Source organism: Colobus angolensis, unplaced genomic scaffold (assembly GCF_000951035.1).
Source record: "Colobus angolensis palliatus isolate OR3802 unplaced genomic scaffold, Cang.pa_1.0 Scaffold4, whole genome shotgun sequence".
Taxonomy (NCBI): domain Eukaryota; kingdom Metazoa; phylum Chordata; class Mammalia; order Primates; family Cercopithecidae; genus Colobus; species Colobus angolensis.
Genome location: NW_012117376.1, coordinates 1,830,098 through 1,848,644, shown reverse-complemented (window position 1 = coordinate 1,848,644; position 18,547 = coordinate 1,830,098).

Below are 18,547 nucleotides of genomic sequence, written 5' to 3'. Positions count from 1 at the left end.
GCAAATTGGGGATAATTTAAACATTAAAATGAGTAATAATAGTCAGGATTGTAACTTACCGAGTTAAAAAATAACCCATGAGTTCATTCTGGTACAAAACGAACAAGTAAACGAATAAAGTGAGAGATAAGAGAGAAGTCTTCCTTATAGTAGAACGACAACTAAAAAGCATAGAAGAAATGATAGAGTAAGAGAGTCAATATTTTGCAATCATTGATTCAGGTAAAGATCACTGAGGGATCTAAAAATCTTTAGGTAATATTTCATTGGTGATTCAGAGCAGAGTATCTCCCACAGATCACTTAGTAACTAAATACAAAGGGAAAAATCTCTTCATAGTGTGGAAACGTGGTCTATCCCACCTTAGTTAAGTGATCAAAGCGAGCATCACCCAGCATGGGACAAAGCAACATCAAGGCCTTACGATGTCATGCACTGAGAATAATATAACATAATGTATGCAGTGTTCCTGCTCCACATGGATAATCAGAATCCAATTACGACAAAGGATCAGACATTCCAGAGAACAACTGCTATCCTCTTCAGAAATGTTCATGTGGCAAAAGACAAAGAAAGGCTGAGGGACAGTTCCAGATTAAAGGAAACAAAATTAACATGACAACTAAATGCAATGCATGGTCATGTATTGGATCCTGGATTGGAAATTTCTTGTTGCTGTTGTAAAGGTCAATTATTGAGACAATTGGCAGAAATTAGAATATGGAATCTCTTTTGGACAATGGTATTGTATCAATAATACATTTCTTTCTTCTTAGGAGACACATGTATAAGTCTTTAGGGGTGAAGGGCCATAATGTCTGCAATTTCTCCTTAAATGATTCAGCAAAAACAGCAACTAATAATAGTTTTTTTTTTTTTTTTAATGGGGACAGGGTCTTGTTGCATCACCCGGGCTGGAGTACAGTGGCATGATCATAGCTCACCGTAACCTTGAACTCCTGGGCTCAAGTGATCCTCCTGCTTTGGCTACCCAAAGTGTTGGGATTATCAGCATAAGTCACCACACCAGCCAATAGGTCTATTTTTATGAAGAGAAAGAGCTAACACAAACATGGTATAATGTTAAACAACAGGTGGATCCAGACGAAGGATATATTAGTGTTCACTGTAATATTCTTGCAAATTTTCTGTAGGTTTGAGCATTTTCAAAATAAAAAGTAAAAAAAAAATATGCAGAAAGGAAGCTGATGCTCAACTGTGCTAAACATTGCTAATAGGTCAAATAAGATGACATAGGAAGTGGCCACTGGCTTTAGCAACATGACAGTCACTAGTGACCTTCACAAGCAGTTTTGGAGAGGTGGGACAGAGGCTGAATTGGCAAGGATTGAGAAGAGAATATAAACTGAGGGAGTGGAAATAGCAATTTGAAACACGTCTCTTTAAAACAGAAATAGTTCATATAGGATAGGATGGAATAGAATTAGTTGCTAGCGTCCATTCTGTTCTTTTGTTACTAGTTATTATTTTTAGTTATACTCTAAGTTCTAGCATACATGTGCACAATGTGCAGGTTTGTTACATAGGTACACATGTGCCATAGTGGTTTGCTGCACCCATTAACTCGTCATTTACATTAGGTATTTCTTCTAATGCTATCCCTCCCCCTGTCACCCCTCCATGACAGGCCCTGGGGTATGATGCTCCCCACCCTGTGTCCAAGTGTTCTCATTGTTCAATTCCCACCTATGAGTGAGAACATGCGGTGTTTGGTTTTCTGTCCTTGTGACAGTTTGCTCAGAATGATGGTTTCCAGCTTCATTCATGTCCCTGCAAAGGACATGTATTCATCTTTTTTTATGACTGCATAGTATTCCATGATGTATATGTGCCACATTTTCTTAATCCAGTCTATCATTGATGGACATTTGGGTTGGTTCCATGTTTTTGTTATTGTGAATAGTGCCGCAATAAACTAGTTATTAACTAGTCTCTAAGACTGTATAAACCAATCTGGCCTGGATTTATTCCCAGAACCAAGTAAAGTGCTTTGCATTGATCTAAGTACTTAACTCACTCCATGGACTTGGGATTTAGCATTAATTTGGGGTCAAAAGCTTTTACAGTCTCCTTCCCTTGGCTGAGAACTCCTCTTAGAATTGCCCTCTAAGGCCTTCTGGCTGTCTGTTGCCACCGATTTCCCAGCCTTTTCCTGCTTCAGTTCACAAATGGAGCTCTGCAGAGAGGAGAGAGGCAGGGCCTCTCCTCCAGTGTCTGACATCTACTCCATCCTTGGGGGAAGAATCTGATAAAGCAACTTGAAGCTACCACAGCTTCTAGGCCAAAGTCCCATTCTCTCCAGTCCTACACATTTCTCTCTGGTTAATCACTTCTTCACCTTTTCTACTGTCCTCTTCATTGGGATGAATTCATTCAAATTTTTGTCTTTCCTATTCATTGGTGAAATTTGCTTCCTCTGCTATATCATTGGATACTACTTCCTTTTGATACAGAACCTTAACATTTCCAAAGTTTAAGTTCATACCAAACTATTGTCTCTAAGAAACATAATAGTTCTACCACACAGATCATTTCAAACATACTTGTTAACCAAAACTTTAACAATGACAGGGTGTTACAGCGTTTCCTCACATGTCAGTTCCAAACAAGTTTCCCTTTAAGAATTCCGGTAATCAATGAAGGTTCTTCTGGTAGGATTTATTGCTGAGAATCATGGGCTTCCTAAATGCAGTCTCCAAAGTTTAATGATTTTGCAAAGTGTGATCAGAAAATGCCAAGGAAGACCCTAGAGACACTGACTTCCCAACTCTCAAGTAACCCTACCAGCTTCAAAGGTCATGAGCTACAAATATCAACTGATTTATTCCTCACAATAGGCCTGCCAGGTAGTTTTATTGGCCCCATTTTACAGATGAGAAAACAGAGGCTCAGAGAGGTTAAACCTTCCTATACACAGAGGGTTGAGGAACCAGGATTGAAAATCTGTGCATTTCCCACTATGTCAACCTGCCTTCAAAGAATGATTTCATGTCCTTCAGTTGTCCAAAAGAACAGAGACTGGGTTAGCCTTGCAAACATATTTTTTAAAGACTCAGATATGAAGCAACCATACATAAGAGGGATGTTACGGAGAGGTTGCACATGAAGGTAATCTTTGTAAATTGAATCACATTGTAAATGCACTGGCTTTTTAGATAATTTCTGAAGCAAATCATTTTGTATTTGTGAATCTGGATGTTCACATATGTATCCTGTTTGCTGCAGAAATTACTTGTTCTCAGCTATCACAAAATAGATACACAAAATAAATAAATCAAAGACCATCACTCAGAAGCAGGGAATAGAATGCTAGTTCAAGGAGGGGTCGCCGACCTGCATAAAACATTGAAGATAACAGATAAATGACCCCCAACTCACGACCAGCTCTAGTTGAGTGTGGTTGTGTATATGATCTATTCTTTTTGAATGAAGCATAGACAGGGAGACAGTGCACAGAGAGGCAGGGATGGAGTCAAAAAGAGCAGGAGGAAGGGAGAGAACCACAAAAAACAGAAAGAAAGAGAGTGAGACAGACGGAATAGGAAACAAGGAGAATGAAGCTGGCTGAAAGGCAGAGATGGGAGAGAGAGGGACGGGGACATCAGCCAGAAATGGATTAGAGAGACAAAAGGAAAGGAAAAGAAGGACATGAAGAAAGGAAACAGTGAGGATGGAAGATAGAGGGTAGAGGGAAGAAAAGTGCTCAGTAAATGTAGCTGCCCGGGGCCCGTTCCCTGCGGTACCTGCAAGGCACTCTGCTCCACAGCCTGTGCCATCCTACCCATCTCAGTTGGTTAAAACCTCCCACCACGGGCCTGCTTTCAGGGCACACCTGACTCAGACCCCCCAGGGCCCCAACCCTTCCCTGACCAGGACTTTGTGGGGACAGTGCACTCCATCCCCAGGAGGCAAGCCTGCTACAATTTATTGCCCAGAAAATCCACAATCTCTCCCTGGGACTTGCCTCAAGACCCATTCCTGCATGCATAACCAGAAAAGAGAAGACCTTGGCTAGGCACAGTGGCTCATGCCTATAATCCCAGCACTTTGGGTGGCCAAGGCGGGCAGATTACTTGAGGTCAGGAGTTTGAGACCAGCCTGGACAACATGGTGAAACCCCATCTCTACTAAAAATACAAAAATTAGCCAGGCATGTTGGCGCATGCCTGTAATCCCAGCTACTCAGGAGACTGAGGCAGAAGAATCGCTTGAACCTAGAAGGCAGAGGTTGCAGTGAGCTGAGATAGTGCCACTGCACTCCAGCCTGGATGACAGAGCAAGACTCCATCGAAGAAGGAGAAGGAGAAGGAGAAGGAGAAGGAGAAGAGAAGGAGAAGGAGAAGGAGAAAGAGAAGGAGAAGGAGAAAGAGAAGGAGAAGGAGAAGACCTGAAGCGTCCATCTTCAGGTCTCTAATGGGCAGCCTTATGACACAAAGTCTCTGTGCAAATCCAGAGGCCAGGAATATGACCGATAATTAGGGACCACACAGAGAGATCTTGGAAAAAAAATGCTAATTGATCTGCCACCGATGGAATTTGCTGTTTCAGGAGCTGATGAGTTCCTCATCACAGGAGAACTCATGCAAGCAGAGGCTGGAAACCAAACCTACCTGTGATTGAGCTGAATGAGCCCAGATCTCTTCTGTGCTTCCTATTTCTCCTAAAACCTTTGAAAAATAGCTTTTAAATCCATCATTACTCTTAAAATCTTACTCTATTTATGTGATTAGAAAACTCCTTCCATCACATATATAGTTCAAGGAGAAAGTTCATCCAAGTCCCCATTCAAATGATCACAAATTCTGAATCAGTGGGTTTTGAATTAGTGGGGTTTCCCAGGAGGATTCAAATGTTCCACCCAGGAGACATGAAGAAGAAGGTTCTCGCCTTCCCTGGGAACACAGCCCAAGGAAAGAAGAGGAGATGGCAGGCAGGCTGCCTCTTGTGCATTCCAATAGACCTGCTGCCTCTCAGAATCTCAATGTTCCAGCCCCAGAACAGTTGGTGAAGATGGGATTTCAGGGAAGGAGTGAAAGCAGAACTGCCAGTCATTCAAGCATCCGGTGCTGGGGAGGGTGGTTTCTCCAGGGGATGTGCCAAGTTCGGGGCCCTGACCCTTCCTGCAGGCTTCCATCAAATGTCATCACTTCCACGAAGCCTGACCTGACCCTTCAATACCTTGGACAGCACCTGAGCTTCCTGCATACACAGCGCTTTCATCCTCGCTGGTTACTGTCTCCCTACACTACTGGGACAGAAGTCATGCAAGGGGTTCTTACTATCTGGAATGGAAACACTGCATGAGGTTACAGGGGCCACAGGCAGGAGGAGTTGCCCATTTCCTCTTGTTCCATGGATGCTCTGAGTGCTTTTTTTTTTTTTTTTTTTGAGACTGAGTTGCGCTCTTTTTGCCCAGGCTGGAGTGCAATGGAATGACCTCGGCTCACTGCAACCTCCACCTCCTGGGTTCAAGTGATTCTCCTGCCTCAGCCTCCTGAGTAGCTGGGACTACAGGCACCCACCACCACGCCTGGCTAATTTTTGTGTTTTTAGTAGAGATGGGGTTTCACCATGTTGGTCAGGCTAGTCATGAACTCCTGACCTCATGATCTGCCCACCTCGGACTCCCAAAGTGCTGGGACTGCAGGCGTGAGCCACCACGCCCGGCTGAGTGCTTTTTGATCTAACTAGTTGTGGGTTATTTTTAGAGCTTTGCTTTATCTCCACATCTGAGCCTCACTTGACCCATTTCTGGCTGCCTGCTTCTTATTCTCAGAACTGTCCTATGTCCCCCTCCAACCTACCGGCTCAGATAATCTTCCCTTAGGGTTCCAGCCTCCTTGGGATTTGCCCAGCCCCTGCACTGCCTAATGAGGGCTCTTCACCTGTCTGGGTTCTTCCTTTTCTGCCAGGGCAGTCCTACTGGCTCATACTGTGGGCCAGCCCAGGAATTCTCCCTCTGTCCTTCAGCTGTCCTGACATGCTGAGAATTCCATGGAGGCAGAAACTGTGTCTCACCCCTCTCCGGATCCCCGACCCCTACAACAGTTGCCTACAGCAAGGAGTTCGGTTAAAAACAAAAAAGTCAAATTAAAATTGAACTGAAAGGCAAAGAAAAGTAAATGCTTTCTTCTGTAATGCAAGATTTTAGGAAGGAGGTCTTAAGACAAATCAGAGGAGTGGACTAAAAGATTTATTGTTTACAGTTTCCCTCTCCCTTTCCTAAACAATCATTCATGGGACCCTACAATTATGTCTTAAAATGGCCCTCAGGAATGACCAGCAGTGGCCAAGGCCCTGGCCCAGCTTGATGCATGCGTGGGTTGCACCATAGGGAAGCATCATCACCCTATTGCACCTGCCTCTGAGCCTCCCTCTCTGGAATTGTCCAAAATTATCCTCTTGGCTGTGAGCACCATTGGCTGGCACTATGCAGCAACCATCCTCCCTTTCAGAATGCTCATTGCATCTGGGTCTTAGGGGAGGGGGATGGAGGCAGCCCAGTGCTCTGTTGTTTGTCCCACAAACATGATTTCACTTGAAATATGATTTCCATTTGCTGAATGCCTCTGCGAATGGGCAGGAGATTGCTATGTTGTTGCATGTCACACTGAATTTGGCCAACTTCAGAAATTCCCTACAGAAGATGCCTTCTTGCTAAATCACCAGGTCTTTTGTCATTATAACCCATCCAAACATCAACATTTGGTTTCTTCTGTTCACTAGTCCTCTTGCTTTCCCATGTATAACAAAATTCATGCAATCCCTATGGAGACTGGTTTGGATGCAGTTTAATAGACTTTCATCATTGACTTCCAGCCCCCTTCTCAATGCACAGGTCCAACTTGGGACAGAATAATATATTGCAACCAAATTCGACTCAAGATCTATTTGTCGAGTGCCCATGGTGTGCCAGGCCCTGTGCCAGGAGCTAGAGACATAGCTTGCTTAGTGGCTGACTTTTCTGTTGCTTGCATCACAGAACCTAGAGGCTAGATTCATATAGCTTTAAACAAAGGATGAGTACAAGTGCTGTTCATCTAGGACGTGGAATCAGGGACATCACTCTAGGGTTTCCATTCAATAAAAACACTGTACTAGACCCTGTGCTTGGTACTAGGGAAATAAAATGAATGAGACAATTTCTCTTCCCAAGGAGCTCACAATCTGGGGATGGGGGAGATGAATGAATAAAGAGAGGATTGCAGTAGTGTGTGATGGATCATGTGATAGAGGAAAATTTGGGGTGCTGGGGGACCCCACCTTGCACAGATTAAGGAGGAATGACAAATGTGAGAGAAGGCTTCCCAAGGTATGTGACATTTGAACTGAATCTTGAGGGATGAATGTGAGCTTGCCAAGGGAATGTAAGAAGTAACCTGAACAGCACAAGCAAAATTACAAAAATGAGAGGAGGCCCACAAAGTTCACGGAACACTAATTACTTGAACTTCCAAGGGAAGGAAGATAAATAGATGCATTTGGAGAGGAAGATAAGAGTGAACTTATAAGATGTTCCTTAGGTTAGCTAAGGAATCAATCTATTGCCCCAACATGCTGGAATCCAGGAGATCAGTTAGAAAGCTTTTGTAATAATCCCAAAGACAAATTATAAGGGTCCAAACCAAAGGAGTAGTTGTGAGAAAAAGGATAAGTGCATTCTTTTCTTTCTTTCTTTCTTTCTTTCTTTCTTTCTTTCTTTCTTTCTTCCTTTCTTTCTTTCTTTCTTTTTTTTTTTTTGGAGATGGAGTTTCTCTCTTGTTGTCCAGGCTGGAGTGCAATGGCGCGATCTCAGTTCACTGCCACCTCTGCCTCCCAGGTTCAAGCAGTTCTCCTGCCTCAGCCTCCTGAATAGCTGGGATTATAGGCGCTCGCCACCACTCCTGGCTATTTTTTTTGTATTTTTAGTAGAGATGGGTTTTCACCATGTTGGCCAGGCTGGTCTCATGCTCCTGACCTCAGGTGGTCCACCTGCCTCGGTCTCCCAAAGTGCTGGGATTACTGGTGTGAACCACTGCGCCCGGCTGGATAAACGCACTCTAAGACGTCTTTTGAAGATGAAAGCTGTAGGATTTGATGATGCGTTAAACATGGGAGGTGGAATAGATAAGGATAAAATCAGAGATTATGTTTCCTGCTTGAGTGGAAAGGTAAATTACCAAGGCCTGTAGAACAGAACTGACAATATAATAATATTAACAATAATAATGGTATTTTGAAAGAATCACTAATGTGAGGGACTTGTAGGTAGTTTTTTAAAACTCCTAAATAAAATTAAAAAGCAAGGACAAAGCAAAAAGGAAAAAGACCTATGTGGAGAACAACAACAAAAAGGAAATTAATTGAAAAAGTAAAGGTATTTTTAAAGATGAATATAGAATATCTATAACAGAAGTAATAATCAAAGACTTTTTAAAAAAAGAAGAAAGAGCAAAACTTTCTGAACTGAAATCAAAGCTGAATACATAGAAAGATTCACCAAGTTAAGAATAAAAATAAATAAAAGAAGGAATATTGAAGTCTTTCACCACAGTCGTATTTCTGATTATTTATTCTTACACACCGAATATCTTTTGTTGTATATATTTGGATGCAAAATTATTTTGTGCCTAAAAGTTCTTGAAATTATTCTTTCATTATAAAGTTGGCCTTCTGTCAATACAACCCAAGTTTTCCAGATCTTGCTAGTATGTGGTAACAAATGAAACTACAGTTTTTATTCTCACCCACTCATGCAGGAGCTATAGACTTTCTGCTAGATTGAGGAGTACCCAGGTGGCAGGGGTTCAGTTTAGCTCATTAACAAGCTCACTCCTAGTGGATGTACCTCCTGTTCCACAAGACTTCTATGGGTGAGCTCCAGATCTTCTAGTACCATAATTTATCATCAGACTTCTATTGGGAACTGACATGCCTATCTGGTGCCACTGCTCTTCTTCTAGGTTCATGAATGACATTGGTTTATGCTTCACTTCTCTTATAATGTCTGTGTCTATTTTCACTATCAAGATAACATTGGCCTCATAAAATAAGTTAGAAGGTGTTCTCCCTCCCTGCCTTTACTTTTTGAGTTTGTGTTTGGCAGAATTATCACTGAAGTTGTCCAGGTCTGGAGTTTTTTTGTGGGAAGATTTTAAATTATAAATTCTATTTCTTATATAAACCTATAGGACAGTTCATATTTTCTATGTGTTATTCAGAGCCAATTTAATTTCTGTCCTTTTTTTTTTTTTTTTTTGAGACAAAGTCTCAATCTGTCACCCAGGCTGGAGTGCAGTGGCATGATCTCAGCTCACTGCAACCTCCGCCTCCCAGGTTCCATCAATTCTCCTCTCTCAGCCTCCTGAGTAGCTGGGACTACCGGTGTGCACCACCACACCTGGCTAATTTTTGTATTTTTAGTAGAGATGGGGTTACACCCCATTGGCCAGGCTGGTCTCGAACTCCTTACCTCAAGTGATCTGCCTGCCTTGGCCACCCAAAGTGCTGGGATTGCCGGCGTGAGACACCATGCCTGGCCTAATTTATGTCATTCAAAGAATACGTTTATTTCATCTAAGTTGAATTTATTGGTGTAATGTTGTTGGAATTTCTTCCTATACCTTAATGTCTATAGGATCTATAGGGCTGACCTTTTTCTTTCATGATACTGGTGATTTATGTCTTTACTCTTTTATTCTTGATTAATCCAGCTAGAGGTTTTATTGATTTTGTTGATCTTTTCAAGGGACCTGTTTTTGGTTTCACTAATGTTTCTCTACTGTTTATTTTCTATTTATTGATTTCTACTCTTTAGTTTCCCTACTTCTGCTTATCTTAGGTTTAATTTGTTTCCCTTTTTCTAGCTTCTTAGGTTGAAATTAGATAATTGAGATGAGACCTTTCTTCCTTTCTAATATAAACATGTAAAGCTATAAATATCTCTCTAAACACTGCTTTAGCTGCATCCCCCAAACTTTGACATGTCATATTTTCATTTTCATTCAGTTGAAAATATTCTCTAACTTCCCTTGTGATTTCTTCTTTGATCCCTGGGTTATTTAGAAGTGCATTGAATTTTCAAATATTTGGGGAGTCTCCAGATACCTCGTTTTATTATTGGTTTCTAAATGAGTCATGTTTTGCTTACAGAATGTATCCTGTATGTCTCAATCTTTTTAAACATAGTGATACTGTTTAATATCCCAATGTGTAGTTTATCTTGTTCTAAGTGCACTTCTCCTGTTCTTGGGTGGCATTTTTTATATGTGTCAAAAAGGTCAAATTGGCTAATTACTGAAAGAGTAATCTCCAACTATGCTTGTGAATTTGTCTATTTCTCCTTTCAGTTTTGTCAGGTTTTGCTTCATATTTTGAAGCTCTGTTATTAGGTGTACTTAGGATTGTTACAGCTTCTTGATTAATTGACCCAATCGTCTTTGTGAATATCCGTAATAACATTCCTTCTTCCGAAATCTACTTGTCTTGATATTAATATAGCCACTCTACCTTTCTTTTGATTAGTGTTTGTGTTGTGTATCTTTTGGCATTATTTCGGTTTTAATGTATTTTGTTTATATTTAACATGTATTTCTTATAGACATAATATACTTAGGTCTTGCTTTTTTAACTATACAATTTCTGCCTTTTAATTGAAATATTTAAACTAGGTACACTTTTATGTAATTATTGACATGTTTGGATTTAAGTCAAACATCTTGTTTGTTTTCTGTGTGTCCCATTTATTCTCTATCCCTTTTATCCTCCCTCCCTGCTTTTCTTTGGATTGGTGTTTTTAATATTCCAATAATACTATTGGCTTATTAGTTATTACTATTTCATAATAGTTTCTCTAAGATTGACAGTATGCAACAGTCTACTTCCCAGTAATGCTAAATCACTTTATACATAATATAGAAACTTTGTGACAGTATATTTTCATTCCCTTCTTCCCATTCTTTGTACTGTTACTGCCATACATTACACTTCTATATATGTTAAAATGACAGCAATACATTGTACTACTTTTCCTTTAAGTAGACAGTAGTCTTTTAAAGAAATTAAAAAATGATAGAAAAAGTATTCGATGGCCACTCGTGTATTTATTCTTTCTAGCATTCTTTATTCTTTTGTGTATATCCATGTTCGCATCTGGCCTCATTTTCTTTCAACCTAAACAACTTTCCTTAATATTTGTGCTGGCCACCAATTCTCCAATTCTTTTAGCTTTTGTTTATCTAAAAAAAAAAAAATCCTAGGCCAGGCACGGTTGCTCATGCCTGTAATCTCAGCACTTTGAGAGGCAGAGGAGAGTGGATCACTTGAGTTCAGGAGTTCCAAAGCAGCCTCACTAACATGGTGAAACCCTGTCTCTACTAAAAATACCAAAATTAGCTGGGCGTGGTGATGCATGCCTGTAATCCCAGCTACTCAGGAGAATGAGGCAGGAGAATCACTTGAACTCAGCAGGCAGAGGTTGCAGTGAGTTGAGACCGCACCACTGCTCTCCAGCTTGGGTGATAGAGTGAGACTTTGTCTCAAAATAATAATGATAAAGCAACCCTTATTTTTCCTTTATTTTTGAAGGCTGTTTTCACTGGATATACAGTTTTAAGGTGATAGCACTTGTTGGCTGCTCATTTAAAGTTATCATTCCATTATCTTCTAGTTACTTTCTGAATAAAAGTTTAGGACTATTCTCATATGGGTTCACTAGTGTGTAATGTGTTTTTATATTCTAGCTGCTTGTAAGATATTCTCTTTATTACCGGTTTTCAGCGTTTGATAATGATGTATCTTGCTGTGGTTTTCCTTGTGTTTATCCCATTTAAGGTGTATTGAGTTTCTTAGGTCTATGTGTTCATCAAATTTGGAAAATTTTATGATGATTGTTTTTTTCAAATATTTTTCTATCCACTCCTCACTGTTTTCTGAGACTTTCATTATTCAAATATTAAATTTTACATTGCCCACAGATTGCTCAGTCTCTATTTAATTGTTCCAGTCTTTTTTTTCTCTCTGATTCACTTTGGATGGTTTCATTACTTATGTCTTCAAGTTCACTGGTGTTTTCTTCTGCAGTATTTAATCAGCTGTTAATCTCATTCAGTGAACATTTTATTTTTGGTACAGTATATTCAATCTCTAAAAGTTTCATTTGGTTGTTTTTTTAAAAAAATCTTCCATTTATATTCTCGTTATATTGATGTTTTCCTTTAAATCCTCTGTCATATTCATAATAGCTGTTTTTAAAATGTCTCTGTTAATTCCACCATCTCTATCATTTCCAGTGTTGTTTTAATCATAATTTTCTCCTGGTTATGGGTCACATTATCCTGCTCCTTAGATTGTCTACTAATTTTTTATTGCATGCTGGACATCATCAGCATTATGTTGTCACCCTTCAAGGAATGTTAAATTTTGTTCTGGCAGACAAATAGGTTGCTTACAAATCAACTTGATCCTTTCAAGGTTAAAGCAATCTATGTGTCTGTGTATGAGTACATGTATGTGTATGTGCATGTGTATAACAGGTTTAAAATAGACCTTACTCTAGGGCTAGTTTAGCTTTATTACTAAAGCAAGATTTTGGGGCTCTCTTCTGAAATTTTCTGGATGTGTACAGGCCTCTCCATCCTGAAAGGTCAGAACTCTAACTTATCCTAGTCTTATGTAGATTCTGAGAATTATTCAGCTTATAATCCTCTGGTCACTTTGTCTAGCATTGGGTACCTTAGGATTCAGCCACAGACTTCAGTGGATTCTGCCATGTAGATACTTGGACCTCCTTTTCTGTAGATTATTTTCTGCAAATTATAACTATTTCATCATCCTTCTCTTTGATGTCTGTTTCTTCAAATCAACAAGATTTGTGTTCCCTTTTCTTGAACCATGATCCAGAAAATACCTGCCAGCAGAAATCTGCAGTAACTGTGGGGCTCACCTTGTTTGTTCACCTGCTCACAAGGATCACAATCCTGCACTGCCAGTTGTTCAATGTTTGAAAACAGTTGCTTTATATCTTTCATCTAGTTTTCTTATTGTTTATATTGGGAGGGAAGTCTGATCCCAGTTACTCTGCCATGGCCATATGTAGAAGGTGCACCGCTCCTTTTCCAGGAATCTATGGGATACAACATGGATAACATGGATGTGTTTGTTAAGGACTGCTGTTCCTTGCATTTCTCTCCTCTGACTACTGTAACAGCTTTCTAAATGCCTGTTCTAATTCCAGACTCATTCACTCCATATTGCTACCATAGTAATATTTATACCAATCAAATTGCATGGTGCCAAACACACTAAAGCAGAAGTGAATAAATAACTCCCTTTGCCTTTTGCATTATACAGGGATCCCAAGGACATACCACTGGTTTCTTACTTTTTCACCACATTTTTGGGAAAATAACCCTTTAGGTTTTAAATAACAATTTCTATGCTTTCCAGAAGGGTTGGATTTGAAAAATTACAGAGAATGGACCAAAAGGCAAATTCCAATGATAGATAACACATTGTCCTAAGAATGGTATTTTCCTCTGGTGACTACAATTTTATTTCCAGGTCACATTCATTGAACTTGGTTTCTTTATCATGAATGATGAGCCTCCTAAGGTCTCAGGCAAAAAGTCTTTTAGTAAGAGAAAGCTTATCATCTCACAAGACATGTCCAGCCATATCCCAACCCCTGTAATGGACACAGCTTGAATTATCTCCTGAGAGACCCTTTAGCTTCTGTTCACATAGATCTGGAATCCCAACAGAAACACTCAGCCTAAAACTGGGATTCCTTCTCCATGAAACAAGACTCTACTTTTCTTGTCTAATTCTTTATTGTTTCAAATTATATTTGCCTGATTGACACTGTGGGCCTCAATTTCCTTTCCGTTTCCATTAATTTGCCTGATGCACTTTTGTTTATCCCTTTGCTTCTTATTCTTTTTTCACAACTTTGTTTTAGTTGATTATCTTGTAAATAGAATATAGTTGAATTTCATTTTCAGTCCAGTCTGAGAGTCTCTATATTTTAATAGAGGAATTTAGTACATTTATACACATTGTAATAACTAATTATTTTGTTTTTTCCCTCCTGTCATCTTGTCATTAGCCATGCTGTTTTTTTTTTAACTGTCTATTTGTAAATGGATTGTATTTTCTTTGAATTTATCTTCTTTAATGTATTAGAAAATAAATGCTGGCTCTAATTCCACTATTAGCAACTTCAACATTTTTCAAAAATAGTTTTCAATTTACATTCCCCTAATTATCAAAATCGAGTATGGATTGGAATCTTTTGAGATCATTGTATATAAGATGAGTAGTTAAGCACACTTTTACTTTCTTTTTCCAATTTCATTATTCATAATTGTTTTAAAGAAACTAAGGTTTCAGAAACAGATTATTTTACTGTATTATTCTTATTTTACATCATGTAAAACTTTTCTCCAAAATAAATGTTAGAAATTTGGAGAATACCTAGACTTTAAAAAAGTATTTATATTTATCTTCATTGTTCAGTTGCGTTGTTCTCCTCTCAACCTTTTATGCCATGATTTCTCCATTCTTGAACCTTTCATTTATTTCACGCCTGCCTCTTCTGTGGAAAGTGTTCAAGTGCCTTTTGCTTAGCAATTGTGGCAAACATTGTTGGTTGTCTTCTCATTCTCTTCTTCCTTATTAACAGAGCCATGATTTCCTTGGGATAGAATAAGCACTATAAAACAAAAACAAAAACAAAAACAAAACAAAACAACCACATTTCTCACTTTCCTTTGCAGATGGGGTGGCCAATACAACAAAAGCAAAGGTTTTAGGCAAGGCTTCTAGAAAAGCTCTTCAAAACCACCAACCACCAACTTAATTGAAAAGTACATTCTTTTTATCTTTCTCCCTTTCCTCTTTTTTCCTTCCTGGAATGGGGGCATAATAGCTGCAGCTCTTGCAGCCATCATGTGACCGTGAGTGAGTTGACTTTGAGAATGAAAGCCACACTAAGGGGGGTGGAATGGAAAGATGGAAGAAGCCTGGGTCCCTGAGCACCCTGTAATGCTACTACTTTACTTATCACTAAATTTCGTGTTACAGGAAAGGAAAATAAGCCTCCATCTTTCTTTTTTCTTTTTCTTTCTTTCTTTCTTTCTTTTTCTTTTTCTTTTTTTTTGCCAGTCTTGCTCTGTCGTCCAGGCTGAAATACAATGGTGCAATCTTGGCTTACTGCAACCTCCACCTCCTGGGTTCAAGCAATTATCTGCATCAGCCTCCCGAGTAGCTAGGATTACAGGTATCCACCACCACACCCGGCTGATTTTTGTATTTTTAGTAGAGATGGGGTTTCACCATCTTGGCCAGGCTGGTCTTGAACTCCTAACCTTGTGATCCACTTGCCTCAGCCTCCCAAAGTGCTGAGATTACAGGCGTGAGCCACCGTGGTCAGCCAAGGCTCCATCTTTCTTAAGCTGCTCTTATTTCAGCCCTTTGTTATTAGCAGTAAAACACAATTACTAGCTTTCCGGCAAAGAATGGGGGGAGGACATTCCAGATTGAGAGAATAGCAAGAGCAAACCCATGGAGCTGTGAAAATATGGTAAGGTCAGGGAATAACAAAATGTCCAGTGCAGCTGGAATCCAGGATATATGGCAAGAGAGTCAAAGAGGATGTCAAAAAAGTAGGTAGAAGGCAGGCCTCAAATATATTCCTTTCTAAAAAGGATAAAATCAAAATCATTTTATCTGGTGTTCAAATCTTTTCACCACCTGATTCCCTACTTTTCCAGACTTATTAGCTACTTCTCATAGACAGAGGGACACTGACTCATGATGGTTCAACTTACAATTTTTTGACTTCATGATGATGTGATAGTGAAACGCATTTAGTAGAAACCATACTTTGAATTTTGAATTTTGATCTTTCCCTGGGCTAGCAATATGTGGTACCATACTCTTGCTCGATGCTGGGCAATGGCAGTGAACTGAAGCTCCCAGTCCAGTCACGTGATCGCAAGGTTACAGCAGATATTCTACAATGTACTGTGTTGCCAGATGATTTTGTCCAACTGTAGGCTGATGTCGGTGCTCTGAGCACATTTCAGGTAGACTAGGCTAAGCTATGACGTGCAGTAGGTTAGTGTATTAAATGCATTTTTGACTTACAATAGTTTCAAGTAAAGATGAGTTTACTGAATGTAGCCCCATGAATCCAGGAGCATCTGTACTTGGAATGCTAGACACATGGAATCACTTGGCATTGCTGCAATTCATGAATAGTTTCGACTTTGTGCCGTTGCACTTACTTTTCCCTTTTGCCACCTCTCTGCCTGACTAATGGCTGCTCAGGACTTTAGACAAAGCCCAAGATTATCCCTGCCCCTTGGCTCTCCACTACCCCACCCATCTGATTTCGGTGTTTCTCCTGTGGCTTCCCAAAGCTTTCTACTACTACTTCTGTAAGAGATCTAATATTCCACTCAGGGACTTATCTGCCTCTGCTCTGAGATCACAAGCTTCTAAAGGGTGAGAACTCTCTTATATTTAATTACTCTGCTCCGTAGTTAGCAGAATGCCTACTACATACCAAATGCGCAATAGGTAATTGTTCATCAGGTAAATAACTAAGTGAATAGATGGGATGAAAAGCTTTGAATGCCAGGTTAAGGAATTCCAGCTTCATCCTGCAAGCTGTGGGAGGCAGCAGAATGAAATCACAGGTGTAAATGTGGTTTGGAATTCTGCTCTCGTGGCCAGTATGAAAGAGAGACTAGGAAGCAGGGAAAGCCTGGAAGTGGAGAGACTTTTCAGGACACAGCTGGAGCAGCTCCCAACCAGGGTCCTTGCCCTGTCTTGAAATGGTTAAGGTGGCCAAGGCACACGCCTCTGCAGAGGAGAAATTTCCCTGTCCTTGCCTAAGTGAATGGCTGGGATTAAAGTGACAGCCCACCTTAGTGATGGCGGCATAATTGGTTGTTCAGCTCTGTCCTTGTCAGAGCGCTGACAGTTCTGCAGATGCCCTGCTCAGCTCTCCAAAGGTTAGCCTCAGCTGGTATGGCTGTTCATTAATCATTCCTCCCTGACAGGCCTTGGTGCAGCCCACAGCTGCCACACCAGCCCCCACAGTCCCCACCCCACCCAGCCAGGCTGGAGGCAGCCTGAGCTCCTCAAGGGACTGTCCCCACACAGGGAGACGCGCGGTCTGTGCCCCTCCACCACGCTGCTGCCACTGCTGAATGAGGAACACTGATAAAAGAATTTCCCTGGGTTCTCACTTCCTGGAACTAGGATTTGAATCACCTTACAAGCTCTCCTGACATCCTTGACTTTATCTGCTGCTCTGCTTCACACTCACAGAAGCTTCTTACTGAGAGGAGGGCAACTCTAGCCCAAGAGTTCCAGAAAGACAGAAGGCCAATGGATCTGGGGTACATGTGCTGAGAAGACACAGGACCTGGCTTAGGGCCTGAATCCTGGGCAGAATGTGCATCACCTCCAAGTTGTGAATTCCACACGCTGTAAAAAATGCTTATGAACCACTAGTTATGACTCAAAACAGGACAGGTGTATTTGTGCATAAGTTGGTTCTATGTCAAGAATATTAGGGAAAGGACTATCCTTCTGGTCTTTGGGGCAGAGTAAGCTGAAAGCGGGCTGGGGAATCTAATTCCCTTGGCTCAAAAGAGACCACCCCTCTCCTCTACTCTCTCCCTTGCTCGCTTCCTTTCCCTTCCACCTTCAGCATGGTGGGTGGACTGAGCCAAGGATGGTGGATGGGATTCTAACCAAACCAGTGAGGTTGAAGGAAGGCTTGAGGGGTCCGGGCAAGCAGGGAGAAGAGAGGACAGAGAACAGGGCCGGGTGGGGACACAGCAGAGGCTGTAGTGTGGGTCAAGAAGTGTGGGCAGAGTGGAGGATGAGGTTAGACTTGGGGTGATATGGTGGGGTTCATTAGAAAAATCCTTTGCCCAAAAATCCATGCCTAAGTGAATGGTTAGGATTAAAGTGACATAGACCTAGAGTGCCAAATGCCTTTCTGGGCTTTGGCTCTCAGGCTGCCCAATTCCTCAGGACCTCCTCCCACTTTCTTTTCTCATTCCTTTTCATCTTCTTTGATGTTTCATCCCCTAATTTGGCCACTTGGCTCCACCTCTTCCCTCTGCTACCTTGGTCTGCTACATCAAGTGGATCAGATCTGGCTCGCAACTAACCAGATCTAGAATTAGAAATTCCGTTACAGTTCCCTGCCCAGCCATCCTTCAAGAGCAAAAGCATGTTCCCAAGTCCCGGGTCTGGGCTCCAGGGCTGCCGGTTAGTATGTGCACAATGCAGGAGTCATCATTTCCCCCCATCGATTATCTGTCCCCCCGCAAAGTTTCCAGAGGAGCAAACAAGGACGCTGGGAGATTAGCATTCAGCTGGTTTTTCAGACTCCAAACCACAAACACCTGCATTCTCACATCCAAAGAACCCACACACAGTCAGTCAAGAAACTGAGAGAGTACAGGCTGAGTTCCCCCAAATTCACACCCAGATAAATAAGAGATCTTTCTCAAATGCTTCCTAA